The sequence below is a fragment of the Ursus americanus genome, chromosome 3 (assembly GCF_024610735.1).
Source record: "Ursus americanus isolate L20-20 chromosome 3, mUrsAme1.1.p, whole genome shotgun sequence".
NCBI classification, from domain to species: domain Eukaryota; kingdom Metazoa; phylum Chordata; class Mammalia; order Carnivora; family Ursidae; genus Ursus; species Ursus americanus.
The window spans coordinates 92,571,275-92,587,072 of record NC_142129.1 but is presented as its reverse complement, the minus strand read 5'-3'; positions in this window follow the sequence as shown (position 1 = coordinate 92,587,072).

Genomic DNA, 15,798 nt, shown 5'->3' with positions numbered 1-15,798 from the left:
CCCACACCTCTGGCCCAAAGCAGAAAGATCCGCAGTCTGCCCTCTTTAATAAACCCTCCAGGGCAAACAGTCTCCACTTTTGTATGCACTGAAAAATCCAGCCTCCCACCCTGCGCGCCCTCTGCAGCTATCTCGCCCTCTGCAGCTATCTCAGAGGTAGTCCCAGGGGCCCGGGAGTGCCCCTGCCCTTTGTGATTCTAAAACTGTGAGCGGCCCTGGGGTCATTCGTGCACCCAAACCTCCTGGATTATGTCTGGGTGCTGCTGTAATGTCCTTTGCAGGCTGCTACCCGCCCCCCCCCCCCACGTGAGTTTTTGGCCTTTCATGGGCGCAGATTCCAAATTTTTTCAAGCTGCTCAGGAAAAGAGCAATTATCGACTGGCTCCCAGTTTATGGCGATCCAAGCTGAGAGTCCTACCTAGGATTCTGCCTTTTCATTTCCAGAGCCCCTTTTCAGAGAGGGATGTCTTTCACTAGAGCAGATTTCTAAGGGTTCTGATTTGTTACATCATTTTCCAGTAGCCAGTTTATGGAGGCTCCCTCCCCCTTCTCTGCATCTTTCTGTATCTCCCCGCAGATTTATGACTCTGCTCGTCCTACCGTGCAAAAAGCAGTGGCTTTTCTGCTTGGAGATCCAGATATATAGTTTTATGTCTCAGGCTGATTTCGTGGGTGTTCCAAATGGTTTGGTAGATATCCAGCTAAATTCAGGGGACCAGTTGAAATGGGGTCCCCTACTCCTCGGTCATCTTGCTTCCTTCCTTAAGAAAAACTCAAAAGGTGCTCAGTCCTGGGGTAATTGGGGGAAGCCAAGTTAAAATGATAACAAGGTACTTGATTTAGATTGTCAAACTTTTTGACTGAAGTATAACATATGTGTGTATCTTAATTATACAGCCTGATAGATTGCCACAAACTGAACCACAGCTCATAACCAGTAGCCAGACCCAGACTGGACCCTTTCCAGCTCCCTGGAATCCCCCCTTGAACCCTGTTCAGCTACTCCCCTCCATCAAGCAACTGACTTCTGACAGCCTACATGAAATCTGTTTGCAAACAACATAAAGTTCGGGGACATCGAGCAATTGCAAGATTGGAGGGGAGAGTTCTCACCTTCACTGCTGGGGAGAATGTAAATTTAAGCAGAAATTTACAGTGCAGTTAGATAAGGCCCATGTTCTTATTTTCTCAGTCTTCCTTTTCCATCACTCATTTTGGACTCTCCTTGTCCTCTTTAATACAGATTGATCTGAGTTTCCTCTTGTCTAATTATGATTCAGCCAACCAACACCTGCTAGTGGGCTTCCTGATAAAATAAGCTTGCTCTGAGAGCTGACTGCTAATGTTGACCCGTGGTGCCTCTTCTGTTAAATTCAGAGCTGCCTGCCAAATGTACGTGGCTCAAAGTATCTTTCCCAATGCTGTCCTGTCCTTTCCGTCATCCCCAATTCCATTTATTATTTCCCTGATGGACATGGAAATTTCTGCCAATTGCAAGCCAATTTCTGCCAATTGCAAATGCCCCACACACGGAATAAAATGGAAATAATACCTATGAAGCATCTCCTACAGCATCCAGCACAGGGTGTGTGGTCAAAAATGTGTTTCCTTCCTTTCCCTTTTGCTTAAAAAGCCTCACTTACCCTCAAAACAGCTCTGGACATCATGAAAAGCCAGACTGGGGCACTTGCATAAAGTATGAGGAATCCTTTTCTCTTTCAGAGAAATGTTCATTGATGGACCAAAGTCTTTAAATAATAGTTTTGCTTATTTTTTGACAGTAATAAAAATACAATCTGTGAAATTGTCATTTCTTGCAGATTAATTATATTAGGCTGTTTCCAGTTAGTAAAATCCTTGTGGTGTTTCATACTCAGATAAGCAAAGTGGTAGGGACTGAGAGCAAGCATGTAGCCATGACCCGAAGTGTTGGTCACCTACAAAGGCAGGGGAATAACTGTCCACAGTCAATGTCAGAACCACTCCCGCTGCAGGACCTGCTGGACTACAGCAGGTATTTCGGTGTGGTGGCATTTAGCCAGATTCTCCCCGTTTTCCGTATTCCTCTGATATGGCTTCGTGTACCTCCCTGTGGCTTAATGTGTCTGACTTACCCCGAGTTACTCCACGATGCCCTAGAAAATATTTATTCTGATGGTGGCCCAATTTTCTTGGGTCTAGAGAAATAGGCAAGAAGGCTGGGAAGTGGACACATCCCTTCAAAAATGAGCTGCTGAAAACTTAAAGAAAGAGTTGTAAATTCCATGAAATCATTATTGGTAGTTAATAGACACCAAAAGAAGATGCTGTCCTGCATTCAAGAAGACTCTTTTCTCTATATGGTTTAAGTGAACCTCCTCGAAAGGATACGTGTTTGAGCTATCATTTATTCCTGATTGAAAGGGATTTGCACTAAACTCCTTCATCTGCCTCTTGTTCCCACATGGCCAGAGCTTTTAATTTATTTAACGTGTTTATTTATTACCAAAAATGTAGAGAATATTCTACAAATAAACAGCCTTTTCAAAGACTTCATCTTTAATCGTGGTGTCATTAGCACTCCTACCCTTGGACACAACCAACATCTTGGAAGGATACAAAGATTTTTATGATAGATTTAGTCACAGACAAACCCCCAGTCTTTGAGTTTCACCAGCCTTGATTAGTTTCACCATCAACACGAATGTTAGTTGAATATATTTTTGGCCCTTGATCTTCTGACCCTCTCAAACACTTTTGTATAACTATGGGGATAGTAATAGGAGTCTATGACTAATTAGAACTGGAGGGAAATGGGGGACCTAACTTGGAAACGACTATTCTTTTTCTAACTTCTCTGTCCTGTCCCCCAATCATAGCCATGCCCTGCAACTCTATTCAAGGACGTCTGCTTGTCTCTCACTGTACTTGGCCCTGCAAAGGCCTTGTTCACTTTCGTGTCTTCTTTGGAAGGGGTTCAGGACATGCCACCACAAAATGTCCCCCTTTAGTATATCGATTACTTTGAACTGAAGACACTTGACAAACAGCAAATGCAGAGAGAGGCTTTCGCTCTTGAAGCTCCCTTATCTGCCTAAAGACAGGTCCTCTAAAAGGAATTCAACTGTCATAAATCCCCCTCCCAGAAGTTTCCTCAACCAGGAAGGTGGAGTCATCACAGGAGAGGAGACTAGAAGTTGACAGCACACCCAGAAACGCTTGATCACACATTATCACAACTCCTATCTTTTCTTTTATGGTCCCATTCATCTCTCCTAAAAATCACTCACTCTCCAAATTGTCTACAAAGCCTCTCCCACTCTCCTATTAAGACGGGTATATAAGCTCTCAAATCTTACTGCTTTTTGGGGTATTCACTTTTTCCCTGTGGTGTAATGTTAAAAATTAATAAATTTGGATAGTTTTTCTCTTGCTAATCTGCTCGTTGTCAGTTTATTTCACAGAGACAGCTACAGAACCTAGAAAGGTAGAGGTAGGGTCTTTTTCCCTGAACTGTGATCCCTATAGCCTGACTCGCCCCTGTGTAGTACACATACCCTGGGATCTCTAGTCTTATCTTAGGACATTGCTATTCACACGATCCCACTACACTCAGAGCTAAACTTATCCCTTCCTGCCTCTTAAAATCAACTTCTCCTTCCCATTTCTAGGATTATTCTGGTTAAATTTTCCAAAGGCTAGTGAGCTGATCTGGAACCAAAAGAGGACTAAATATTTTCTTTGGTTAGAACAGGAGAGGATGAGTTTCTTGAGGGCAGGAGTAATCCTTTATGATTTTTATTTCCTAGAGTACCCAGTGAAGCATCTCAATGAATACGTATTAATTACTGACTGATTGATTAAAGCGTTGTATTAAATGAGGCAAAATATTATACTTCCCAAATGTAATGCCCTTTAGCTAAAAATTGGTAAAAATATCTAAAGAGATCAGAGCCTATCCCTTTCTGCTACTATCAAAACAGTTGGGTGGCAGAGTTTCTAGCCTCTGACAACATTGGTCTTGTTTAATGAAACTTCTGGGGTGGAAAGAGATGAAAATGAATTATGTTTTATTCATCTCATTTTAACTGGCCCTTTACAAATAAAAAATAATAAATGAACCCCAAATGGTGAAATAGTAAAACTATCTTCAATCACGGCATAATCATTTTAGTACTTGAAGCAACTAAAAACAAAACAAAACAAAATAAACAACAACAACAACATAAAACCCAACAACCCTTATTCTAAAAATATTCCAGCTTTCTTATAAATATAATAATTCTGTGTGCATAATTACTTCGTGCAATACACCATTACTGGGACTGGGTATAGCCGAAATTCTTCAAAGGCATTTTATTCTAAGAAGGAATAGGTCTTCAGAGACTCTACCCTACGGTGATACATGAACTCTTTACTTTGATGCAAGAAAAACATCAGCAGAGGCTTACCAAGAACTGCATGAGATTAACGCTCCTCTCCCCTCTTTAAGAATTTCCCTGGAGTCCTAGATAATTAGTCTACTCTGTAAATTTTTTCCCCAGCTTTCTGAACTGACTATATTGCCACACAGGATTGGAAGGTAGGCTGCAGGATTAAGGGCTTTGCTATCCGACAACAATGGCTTGAATACCTAGGATGACTTTGTTAGAAAGATGCCACAACTCCCTTGTGTGTTGTCTTTAATGGAAGTGATAAAATGAGAACTGCTTTGGAAAATGACTCCCTTTCCAAATGATGGTTGTGAAAGCTATTTACGGTATTCTTTACTTAATGTCTTCCTGCTTATTGTGTTTCCTTTTTCTAATCCTGGAATTAACAATTAAATGTGTTTTGCTGGCTATCAGCTAACATTTTTTTCACTAAAACATGTTCCATCTCTTTTTTTTTTTACATTTATTTTAAAGCTGATTTATTGAAAGGAACGTGGTAGTAATGAAAACTCTGTGAATAAGTCTACTTTATGACAACAGCATGTTACGACTACTTTTTCTCTGACAGTTCTGTGTTGATCTAGGTCATTCTTTCATTTAATTAACCATTTGCTGCCACCGTTATTATTATTAAATTATTATTGAGCACTCATACTAAAAGAAGCAATGCTTGTGTTGAGAGGGATGGAAGATGTATACTTTCTTAAGTTTACGAAGAGTTTAGATTCTAATAACAGAGTAGAACTTGCAGTCTGGATAGCCACAATAAAAGCAGAGAATTAGAAATGTCACCCACCTGCCCGCTCACTTTGCAGTGCTGGGCGTCCCATATTTTATTGCCAGCGTTCAACTCTGTCCATTCTAGTCACCCCCACTTTGCACATGAGCGTTTCCCTCCTCGCCAGGCTCCCCAGCCCCTGAATCTAGACCTCATGTCCTGTTCAGAAGAGTGGTGCTCAGAGTCTTTGTCTCCAAGTACACATGCCCTTATTCTTCTGTGTTTCATCCCCTTCACCCACCCATGCATTGTAGGGTTGGGTCGTTTCTAAAGAATCACCTCTATTATTGCCCACCTGTCAGGCTGTGTAAGGGGTTGACTTTCTTCTCCATCTCAGCACTGAGGTGTAGCGATTCCCTGCACTTTCTACCCAGAACACGTCATCCCACAGCAACCATGCCCCCTCCCACTCCTTACAGCATCCTGGATCACCAACATGACACCCTCTGACAGGCCAGGGTACAACACAAAACAAATGCAAACAGGCGAGGAGTTCAGGGGAGACCACCTGGCTACCTACCAGCATCATAGCATTCGACCCCTTTGCCCACAGCTTCCTCTGGAACCCATCCACAAAAGGGCCCAGTGTGAAACCCCAATAACACGAAAGGGAGAAATACTTGAGCACATGGAGGAGGAAGATGAGACTGGCCAGCATCACACTCAGTTCTACTGCCAGTGATGATAGGAAAGAGGTGGGCTGGAAAAACTGTTACTGAATCTTCCATCTCAAGAATGGTCTGAGAGGCACCAAAGAGTCCACTGGATAATCCCCAGGCCTGGGGAAATTTGGGATGGGATGGGGTAGTAATGGTATCTCCTCTATCAAGGACCTTTATGGAGGACTTAACAAATTATTCATTTCTTACTTTCCCCACCCTACATCTTTCCCAGATCTGACAGTTATGATTCTCCTGTCCTTAGTAGTTTCAACAACTTGCTTCTAAACTCCACAGAGGACCTGGATGCTTACAGTTTACTTGCTCTTTCTGCATCTCTTCCATCTTTTGCAAATAGCTTTTCGATGATTTCTGGAGGTCCTCGCATTAGAGTCTTTGACTCATGCTGACTCAGAGGAAGATCCCTAGCCCTGGTTCCTGCTTCCCCAAAGCCACCTGCCCTTTTCTTTTTAGGGTTATGAAGTTCAGATAAAGAGCAGGTATTGAGGACCTTGCCAATCGAAAGTTTTAGAACAGAATTCTTGGGTCAAGGCAGTACTAGACAAGCTGAACTAAGATGTATTAGCTTTTGCGTCAGTGATGAACAACGCCAAGAAACCTGGTGGCTTACAAAAACAACAAAAGCGTTTCTTGTTTAAGTTACAAAAAGAAGGTTGTAGATCTGCTTCCGTTCTGCTAGCACTGGGAAGTTCTTCTGAGCTCTGCTCAGTTCTGGCAGCCAGAGAAGGAGAAGTTTCTATAGGAGACCTGTTATTCCCACAGCAGAGGACATGAATGCCATAGAGCCTGGGCCAATCCATATCATGTAAAACATCTAGTTAAATAAAGCTAATGTCATAGACGTTTGCAACCCATTGGCTAAATCAAGTCCTGATCACATGTCCTCTTTCCCAGGCACGTGGGGCAGATCACTTAACACAGGGTGGGGATGCATAATCCTATTTCAAAGAAAAAGCAAATATTTGAAAACAATATCATAGGGGATATAGGTTAAGGGAAGGGAGAAGGAGAAAGAGTCCCAGTGACTAGAATGAGGTACAAAGCAGGGTTTGGGCCAGAAGAGATGGACAATAAGTCAACTACTAATTTCCATGGTATAATTTTTTTGCTTAGAAGCAATAGACCTAACTCAAATTAATTTAATTGAAAAAGAACCTAATGGGTGCTCATCTCCAGATGGAACTGAGGGATGCCAGCTCTATGCTCACAAATAATTTCCCCAGGAATCACTTTCTGGAGGTGCCTGGGTAGCTCAGTTGTTAAGCGTCTGCCTTTGGCTCAGGGCGTGATCCCAGAGTCCTAGGATTGAGCCCCGCATCAGGCTTCCTGCTCTGCTGGGAGCCTGCTTCTCCCTCTCCCACTCCCCCTGCTTGTGTTCCCTCTCTCACTGGCTGTCTCTCTCTCTGTCAAATAAATAAATAAAATCTTAAAAAAAAAAAGGAATCACTTTCTGTTTCGGCCTCTTTTATATAGTTTCAGGATGGCTTCTGGAAGCTCTAGGCTTACAGTTTATCAACTTAACCCCAATCAAAGAAAAATGCCCATTTACCAATAACTCTAATGACAATGGCAATGACACTCATTGGTCTTGAATGTCTCACTTGTTTCACATTCCTAAAACTAGTTCATGTGTCAGACGAATGTGATACTTACCTAGACCTGGGTCACACGGTCACAGCTAGGAATGGAAGTGAACTCACCCACACCTGAAACACTTGGGTGAAGACTAGGGAGGAGTTCCCCAAGGGAATTTGAGGTCCTCTTACCAAATGGGAATGTTGAGTGTCCCACAAAGTCACTAGGGAGAGTTGTTGGTTAAATTAAATTTATTCTTGTGAGGCAAGGGAAAACCAAGTCTCACCAACAGGGAAAGTTATGGCAGGATTTTGATAGGAGTAGGGCTAAAAAGGTCAGGTGGAACTCTGCTGATGTTGGGCGGGACTTTGGAAGTGAAGAATGAGTAGGGCAGGTGGAGACACTATCAATAGGTTAGAAGACATAAAATGGGGATTTTCCCATTAACTGTTTAATGTAACATCTCTGTCCTCCTCTAAGACTGCTTTTTTCAGAGCAGTTGGAACCACTAGCTTAGCTCTTGACTGACTGCAGGTTGCATTCTTGGTAAATATCTATTTCCTAGTAGGGCGATAGGTGTCTGGCTGATAAAAAGAGCAGATGCCCACAAGATGGGTCACAGTACCAGCCTGAGGACAGCCATTGGGCTGACTTGGTGTGGAGTCACTTAAATGACTGACCCAAGGCCCTTTTTAGCCCTCGTGCCTGAGTACAGTGTTAGATCAAGAGCTCGGTGAGCATGAAGACTTTTGAGCTGTAGTTATTGGCTCTCCAATATTGGTTGAGAGGCAGTGATGAAACATGAGTGACATTTCTCCGAGTTGCTCCACTGGTCACTGGAATAGCCTCACAAGCTTCAATTTCTCTTTTCATTCCTGAAAGCTATAGGCAACATGGTGTTTCAGGGGGACCATGAAGAAGGTTTAGGATATTGGAGAATAAGACAGAGAGTGGATAGTGGAGGACAGGGAAGGGAAGAGAGTGTGTGATTAAGAAGAAAGTCAAGCTATTCCTTTTAAAATGATTTGGGGGTCACTATACGAAGAAAGGTAAGAGTCAGACCATTTAAACGAAATATCACATCCACTTTCCACCAACAAGCACCAAATAATTTCTTCCTCCCTCACTCATGCTAAAGACTCTTTTTCCTTAAGGAGACTCACATGTGGGTTTTAAAAACTTGAAAAGTGCTCATTAATTCCTGAGTTCAGAAAAATTCCCAATTTCAATGCTCAGTGTTGCATCCCCTAATAATTTTTGTCTGATGAAAAAAAATTATTTTTCTTTCCTTTCTGACTGCCAGAGAATCTTAACAAAGGGTGCTAAAGAAATAGGACTCAGGCCACCCCTGTGCGGTAGAAAGGACCTTACCAGTCACCATGTTGTGTGAACAGTCATTCAAAGGTACCCTTCTCTGTTTGTGCAGGGTCTTGGACCTCACTTCCAAACTCCTTTGTTTCCTAAATTGTTCCTTTCTGTCCCGTGCCTTTCAAAAACAATGAACACAAATTAAAGGGCTAATGGCAGAAGCAATGAGACTCTTTTCTCTATTTTTCCAATGTCTTTCCAAGAAGGGGCCCTCATGTAGGGCAATCATATGCCTTGATTTTTGACAGTAATGATTTGGTGAATTATTCCAGAAAGACCAATCCAGAATTAAAAGCATTTTTCTAAAGAAAGAGGAAGTTTTAAAAGGTGTTTTCCTGGTGTTTAATGATAGGGTTATGTATGTGTGAGTAAATTAGGTTCAAATTGCAAAACTAAACATAGATATACATACTGCTTTATGGTTCTCATCGTTATGGGACCCATTGTAATGGTCTTTTTCTTACTCTGCTGTACTCAGCACAACAGATTGAGCCAGAAACTTGTATTTATTGTATTCTGCGAATGTGTGCATAGCTTGGCACCTGTTCACTTTTGAATAAGGGCAAAATGAGATTAGTTCCTCCCCTGTGCTCTGTGCACAGCGCATCCTGCATGGAGAGGCAGAGTTGGGGCCACTGTTTCTTTCCCCATCCACAACTGACCAAAGAAATCATACCACTTTTCACTGTGGTCGTCAATAAGATTCTCTGTTTTTCAAAGATAAAAGGGGAATAGGCATCTGTTGAAAGAATGAACAATATTTCATTTTTCAGCAAAAATAGAGGCGTTGATATTGAAAAGCAAGACACATACTTGGTTTGGAATATCATTAGGATGGGCTTTTTGTCTTGTGCCCTCCCAACAGATATCTATTGCACATCCAACATTTTGATTGTGCGCATGTCTCTTCTATAATTTTGAGGATGCACTGGAATCCCAATTGCCTAACCTCTGGCCAAGGGAAATATGAAAGGATAAGAGAAAATCAATGAAAGGTAAGTAAGGACTTACCATGTACTAGATATATTTTATTGGTTATAAATACTTATAATAAGTCCACTGTAAATATTAGAAACTACTTTGATTAGCTCTGGGTAGTATTAGGGAAGGTTTGCAAGAATGGGTTATAAAATGTTGAAGTTGACCAGATGTCTTGACTCTGCAAGGGAGCCATGCTGCTTCTCTCCTCCCCTTTCAGATAAAGAGGGATGGATGCCTAAGGTGGGTGGTTGAGTCAAAGCATCACAAGAAAGCATAACGCATTGCTCTCAGTCTAAACATTCCTTGCCTTAACCTAAGTCTCCCTAGCAGGGAAGCCAACCATCCCCCAAATGACATTGTCAGAACACGGGCAAGGGATTTTTTCTGTAAGCCTGGGCTTCCTCCTCTTTCAAATGAGCAAATTCTCCCAGCTGATCTCTAAGGCCCTTTCTAGTTCTAAAATTTGATTATTCTTTTTATCTAGACTTGCCCTCTCAAATAGCTCATGAGATTATTATTTTTAACACCCCATGAGAAATGAAAGACAATTATTGTTAACCCTCCTTATGGATGATTAAAGAAAGAAGGAGGAATTAATTTTGTACTTTACACATAATAACACATTAATGAAATAACCAGAAATAGATTACAAATCCACAGATGACTTGACTTCTGTGAAGTGTATGCTATAGTGAAGTGTGGGCTATGAAGGGTGAGAATGGACTTTGGAGTCAAGCAAACAGGAATCTGAACTCCAGCTCCTTCTCCACGTGACCCCAGCTTACTTTCTTCCTTTTTGGGGAGGTGGGAGACTGTGCACAACCCAGAGTGGTTACGGGACTGAAATGATTAAGCTGTGTGACTAGTGAGATGTCTGGTGTACGGTAGTCCTCAGTAAGTCTTTGTTTCTCTCATACCCACCCTCTATTCTTCCTGTTTATCTTCATTTCATTAGCCTTTCTAGGGGCCTATTCAGTAAAGCCTTTGAATCACAGTTGTATTGTAATAAACTTTGCCCATAATTACACTGTGATTATGTGCCTGACACTATGCTAAATCTTTACTGGCATTTCCTTATTTAACATTTACAAAAACACCATGAGGTAGACACTATTCTTACTGCCCACATTTTCTAAATAAGGAACTTCTGTGTTTAGAGATGTATAATTCTCCAAGATCACATGACTAGGGGGCCCCCGGATTTGAACAAAGCTTAGTTAAGTACTAAAGTTCATGCAGTCGGCCACCACTCTATGATTTCTGATTTATTATCATGGAAAGCATAGAATAAAAGGACATCATTCTTTTTCCTAGTGTAAAAATATCAAATTAATATTCAATCAACTGAAGTGACAGCTTTGGTTTTATGACCAAAACAAAGAAGGTAGGGTTTAGACAGTGGGTTTTCATAGATAACAGATGTCCAGATAATCTTCTGGTTCTTGCCTTTTAGGTGATATTTCCAGGGGCTGCTATCACTGGCAAAGTGCATGCATTTCAAAGGTTAATTGTTGCTATTTTCCCTCCTGAGATCACATTGACTAGAAGAAATATACATCAGAGAGAGAGATTGGAATAAAATAAATTATTATGCAAGATAATAATCTTTGAAAATTGGATTCATATCAAGTTTACTAACTGATACATACTTTCCTTTATTGCTATTGTGTTGAATACTAAACTCTTACATGCAGCAATGAGAATGTACAAAAAGGTAATCTGAAAGTTTTTTCTGAGATATGCATTGTTATTTGAAGACTTTGGAGTAAGTTTCCTTCTTTACCAGGAAAACAAAATTTAAACCTTTTGCTTTTGTCTAAGACTGCTCTACATTAAATTAATGGATGTTTTTTATTTAAATGCAAACTTTAATTAGAGGAGGTGTTTCATAAGGGCAATTTGTCATGGTAGAGCATGATGGCATATGCTTCAGCATAAGACAGATCTGTGCTCCAAATATAGCTTTACTCCCTACTAACTGAGTGACCATTAAATTTCTAACATAAAATTAGTACAATTATTCTTTGTGTTGTCGAGGAACTTACGGAGCTTCAGGTTAAACGTGAAGGCTTAAACACACATTACTACTACGACTCTCTCATCAAAATGAAAGCAATAGAGTAAAATGCATATACACCCTTAAGGGAAAACAGAAGAGGAAAGAAAAGTATAGCAGATGAAGGATAGTAACACAGTTTTTGGAAAATGAAAAGTTGAAGAAAAACTGGCCTTTTACCTAACACAGAAAGTTAAATCCTATGTGTTTGAAGAAGGGGGTGACTAACAAGACACAAGCAGACTGTGTTGCAGAATTCCAGAAAGATCCAGAAACGGGAGGCATGATAGGCAGTGGATTAAACATGGGAGGATTTATGAAAAACTTTCATAAATCTACTCCTATCCTGACACAGCCAGGTGACTACCTCTCTCCTACTCCAACATGAGAAAGGAAATGTATTTTCCTAAGGAATTGTGGACTGGAAGCACAGAATTCAGAGGCAACCGGTGCAGCAGAAGGTAGATGTAAGGTGCACACTAAAGCAGGAGGATTAAGTGGAAGTCTACTCACTGACTGGTGACATTATTTTAATTGATATAAGACAGAGAGACACATTTAAATTTCACTAATGGAAAGTATGAAAAATCAGAGAGAAAATTACATGAGCAGAGGAAAATATAGCATGAGCCCAGGTGGACATGAAGGTTTCTTGGGACTCCTAAGTGTTCTATAAAAGATACAGCTGCCATTATCATTTGCCATGCATGAGGTAAGGATTCTGCCAAACTAAGGATGACACCATTTGCTTTCCCCAGTTCCACTTCAGCGTTCCACAAACTGCTTGTAAGTCCACACAATCACCAAATGGAAGTCAATACTGCAAAGCAACCCCAATATATTCTTAAATTTTACTACTAATCTGGATGTACTGAAGGTCAATTGTCCATCATACTGCACTTTAGAATCCAAGGTTCTTTCTGAAGCCACTTTCCCAAAAGTTGCACCTTTCCCTCCAGATTACTCCACTTAGAAATTCACAAAGGACAAGATTTGAGCACATAAAAAGATTGTGATCAATTTTTACGTGTGTCCCTCTTAAACAATGTACAGTCCAAGAGAAGTAGTCATTTGAGAAAATAATTTTCTAATTAAAAATAGAAATAAAACCCAAACAGAAAAAAGAAATAATGACAGCACAAAGATCATGAGAAAATTACATATATGTGAATGTGAACATACACGTGTGTGCAAATATGTGTGTGTTCTATGCAGAGATTTAATAAAATATTATGAAACAGTAAGGTGTTATATAAAAAAGGAAAAATTCTAGGTAATTCAGACAAATTCTTATACTAAATGCAGTTAAAGTGCTGGGGAAAAAATCTGCTTACTGAACCAAGGTGAAAGACTTATACACTGAAAACCACAAAACATTGCTGAAAGAAATTAAAGATATAAATAAATGGAAAGGCATCTCATGTTCATGGATTAGAAAACCTAACATTACTAAAATGTCAACACTGCCCAAAGCAATCTATAGATTCAGAGCAATCCCTATCAAAATCCCAAGGACTTTTTTTTTTTTTTTTGCAGAAATAGGAAAATCCATCCTAAAATTTATATGGAATCTCAAGGCACCCTGAAAAGCAAAAGCAATCTTGAAAATGAAGAACAAGTTGAAGGACTCACACTTTCTGGTTTCCAAATTTACTACAAAGCTTCAATAATCAAAACAGTGTGGTACTGGCATAAAGACCAATGGAATAATAGACACCCCCCCCCCCCGGCAATAAACCCTCATATATATGGTTTTCTACAAGGGTGCCAAGACCATTCAATGGGAAAAGGCTGTTTTTTCACCAAGTGCCATTGGGAAAACTTGATATCTAGATGCAGAAGAATGAAGTTGGACCTTTACATTATACTATATTCAAAATGGATCAAAGATTTAAGATCTACAATAAGAGCTAAAATTATAAAACTCTTAGAAGAACACATAGGAGAAAAACTTTATGACATTGAATTTGGCAATGATTTCTTGGATATGACACTAAAAGCACAGGCAACAAAAGGAAAAATAGAAAAATCAGACTTGATCAAAATTAAAACCTTTTATGTATCAAAGGACACTATCAACAGATTAAAGAGTCAACCCACAGAGTGAAAGTAAATATTTACAAGTCACATATAGATTAAGAAATTAATATCCAAAATACATTTAAAAATCCAAAAGGAGGATTATCATCTTATCCAAAGAAGATACACAAATGGCCAATAAGCATATGAAAAGATACTCAACATCACTAATCATTAGAGAAATGCAAATGAAAACCACAATGAGATGTAACTTCATACCTTTTAGGATGGCTATTTAAAAAAAGAAAGAAAGAAAGAAAGAAAGAAGAGTGTTGGGAGGATGTGGAGAAATCGAAATTCTTGTGCAATGATGGTGGGAATGTAAAATGGTGCACTTCTTGAGGAACACAAAATGGAGGTTCTTCAAAAAATTAGCAGAAAACTACTATATGATCCAGTAATTCCACTTCTGGATATATACCCAAAAGAATGAAAAGCGTGATCTCAAAGAGATATTTGTATACTTATGTTCATAGCAACACTATTCATAATAGCCAAAAGGTGGAAGCCACCAAAATATCCACTGATGGATGAAGAGATAAACAAAATGGAGTATATACACACAATGGAAAATTATTCAGCTTTAAAAAGAAATGAAATTCTGATATATGCTACCACATGGATGAACCTTGAAGACATTATGCTAAATGAAATAAATCAGGCATAAAAGAACAAATATTGTATGATTCCACTTACATGAAGAATCAAGAATAGTTAAATTTGTAGAGATAAAAAGTAGAATGGTGATTACCAGAGGCTGGGGAGGAGGGAATGGGAACTTAGTGTTTAATGGCTACAGATTTTCAGTTTGGGATGATGAAATTTTTCTGGAGATGAATAGTGGTGATGATTGCACAACAATGTGAATGTTTTTATGCCACTGAACTTAAGAATGATTAAAATAGTAAGTTTTATGTTACATATATTTTATCATAATAAAATAAATCTACTGGAGGTTATCAGAGGCCTGAACAGAAGGTGAACATTACTTGGTTAAGTCTGAGAGAAGGCAACCAAAGCCAACACCAAAACAAACAAAACACTGAAACCAACCAACCAACCAACCAACCAACCAACCAACCAAACAAAAAACCCAGAAGATAATCCTATCACTTTGGACATATTTCTCCCCAGGAACAATTGCCAATTCAGAAGAGGTAGCTGAGAATCCAATCAGCATTTTTCAAAGCCATGTGAAGTTCAAGACCATTAAAGATGAGACCTCTGGTAAACTCAATGTGCTCTAGATTTGGGTCCTAAAAGACTGGTACCTTAGGAGTAAGGGAAAATTGGAAGTAAACTAGTGCTCATTCAGATGGAATCCCAACTTCAAATCATCTGAGTGGCCCAGGAGACGTCAAACTCTAAAAATGGAATAACGTGAGCCTGTATTGTTAGCCCCCACAGGAGTGTGGCAAGAGCACATGAAATTGTCTTTGGAGGAAAATGACATGACTTTGTGCTTTGAATTATTTCTACAAATTTTAGATACAATGCTTGTATCCACACCACAAAAAGAAAGAGTTAAATCAGTTAAGTCAGTACTACATGAAGGAGACCCAGCAGAAACAACACTCGGTGTTTAGAACAGATCTATAGGCTCGAGACACTGCAATTATTAGACAGACTTTAAAATAACTCTTTTAATATGGTCGAGGAACTAAAACACAAGATTGAATATTTCTGCATAAAACTAGAAAAAAGTTAATGTTAAAAATAAAATATAGGGCACCTAGCTGGCTCAGCCAGTAAAGCATGCAACTCTTGATCTAGGGATCATGAGTTTGAGCCTGCGTTGGGCATAGAAGTTACTTAAAAAAAAGATAACAAAATGTAATTCTATAAATAAATAAATAAATATTATATATA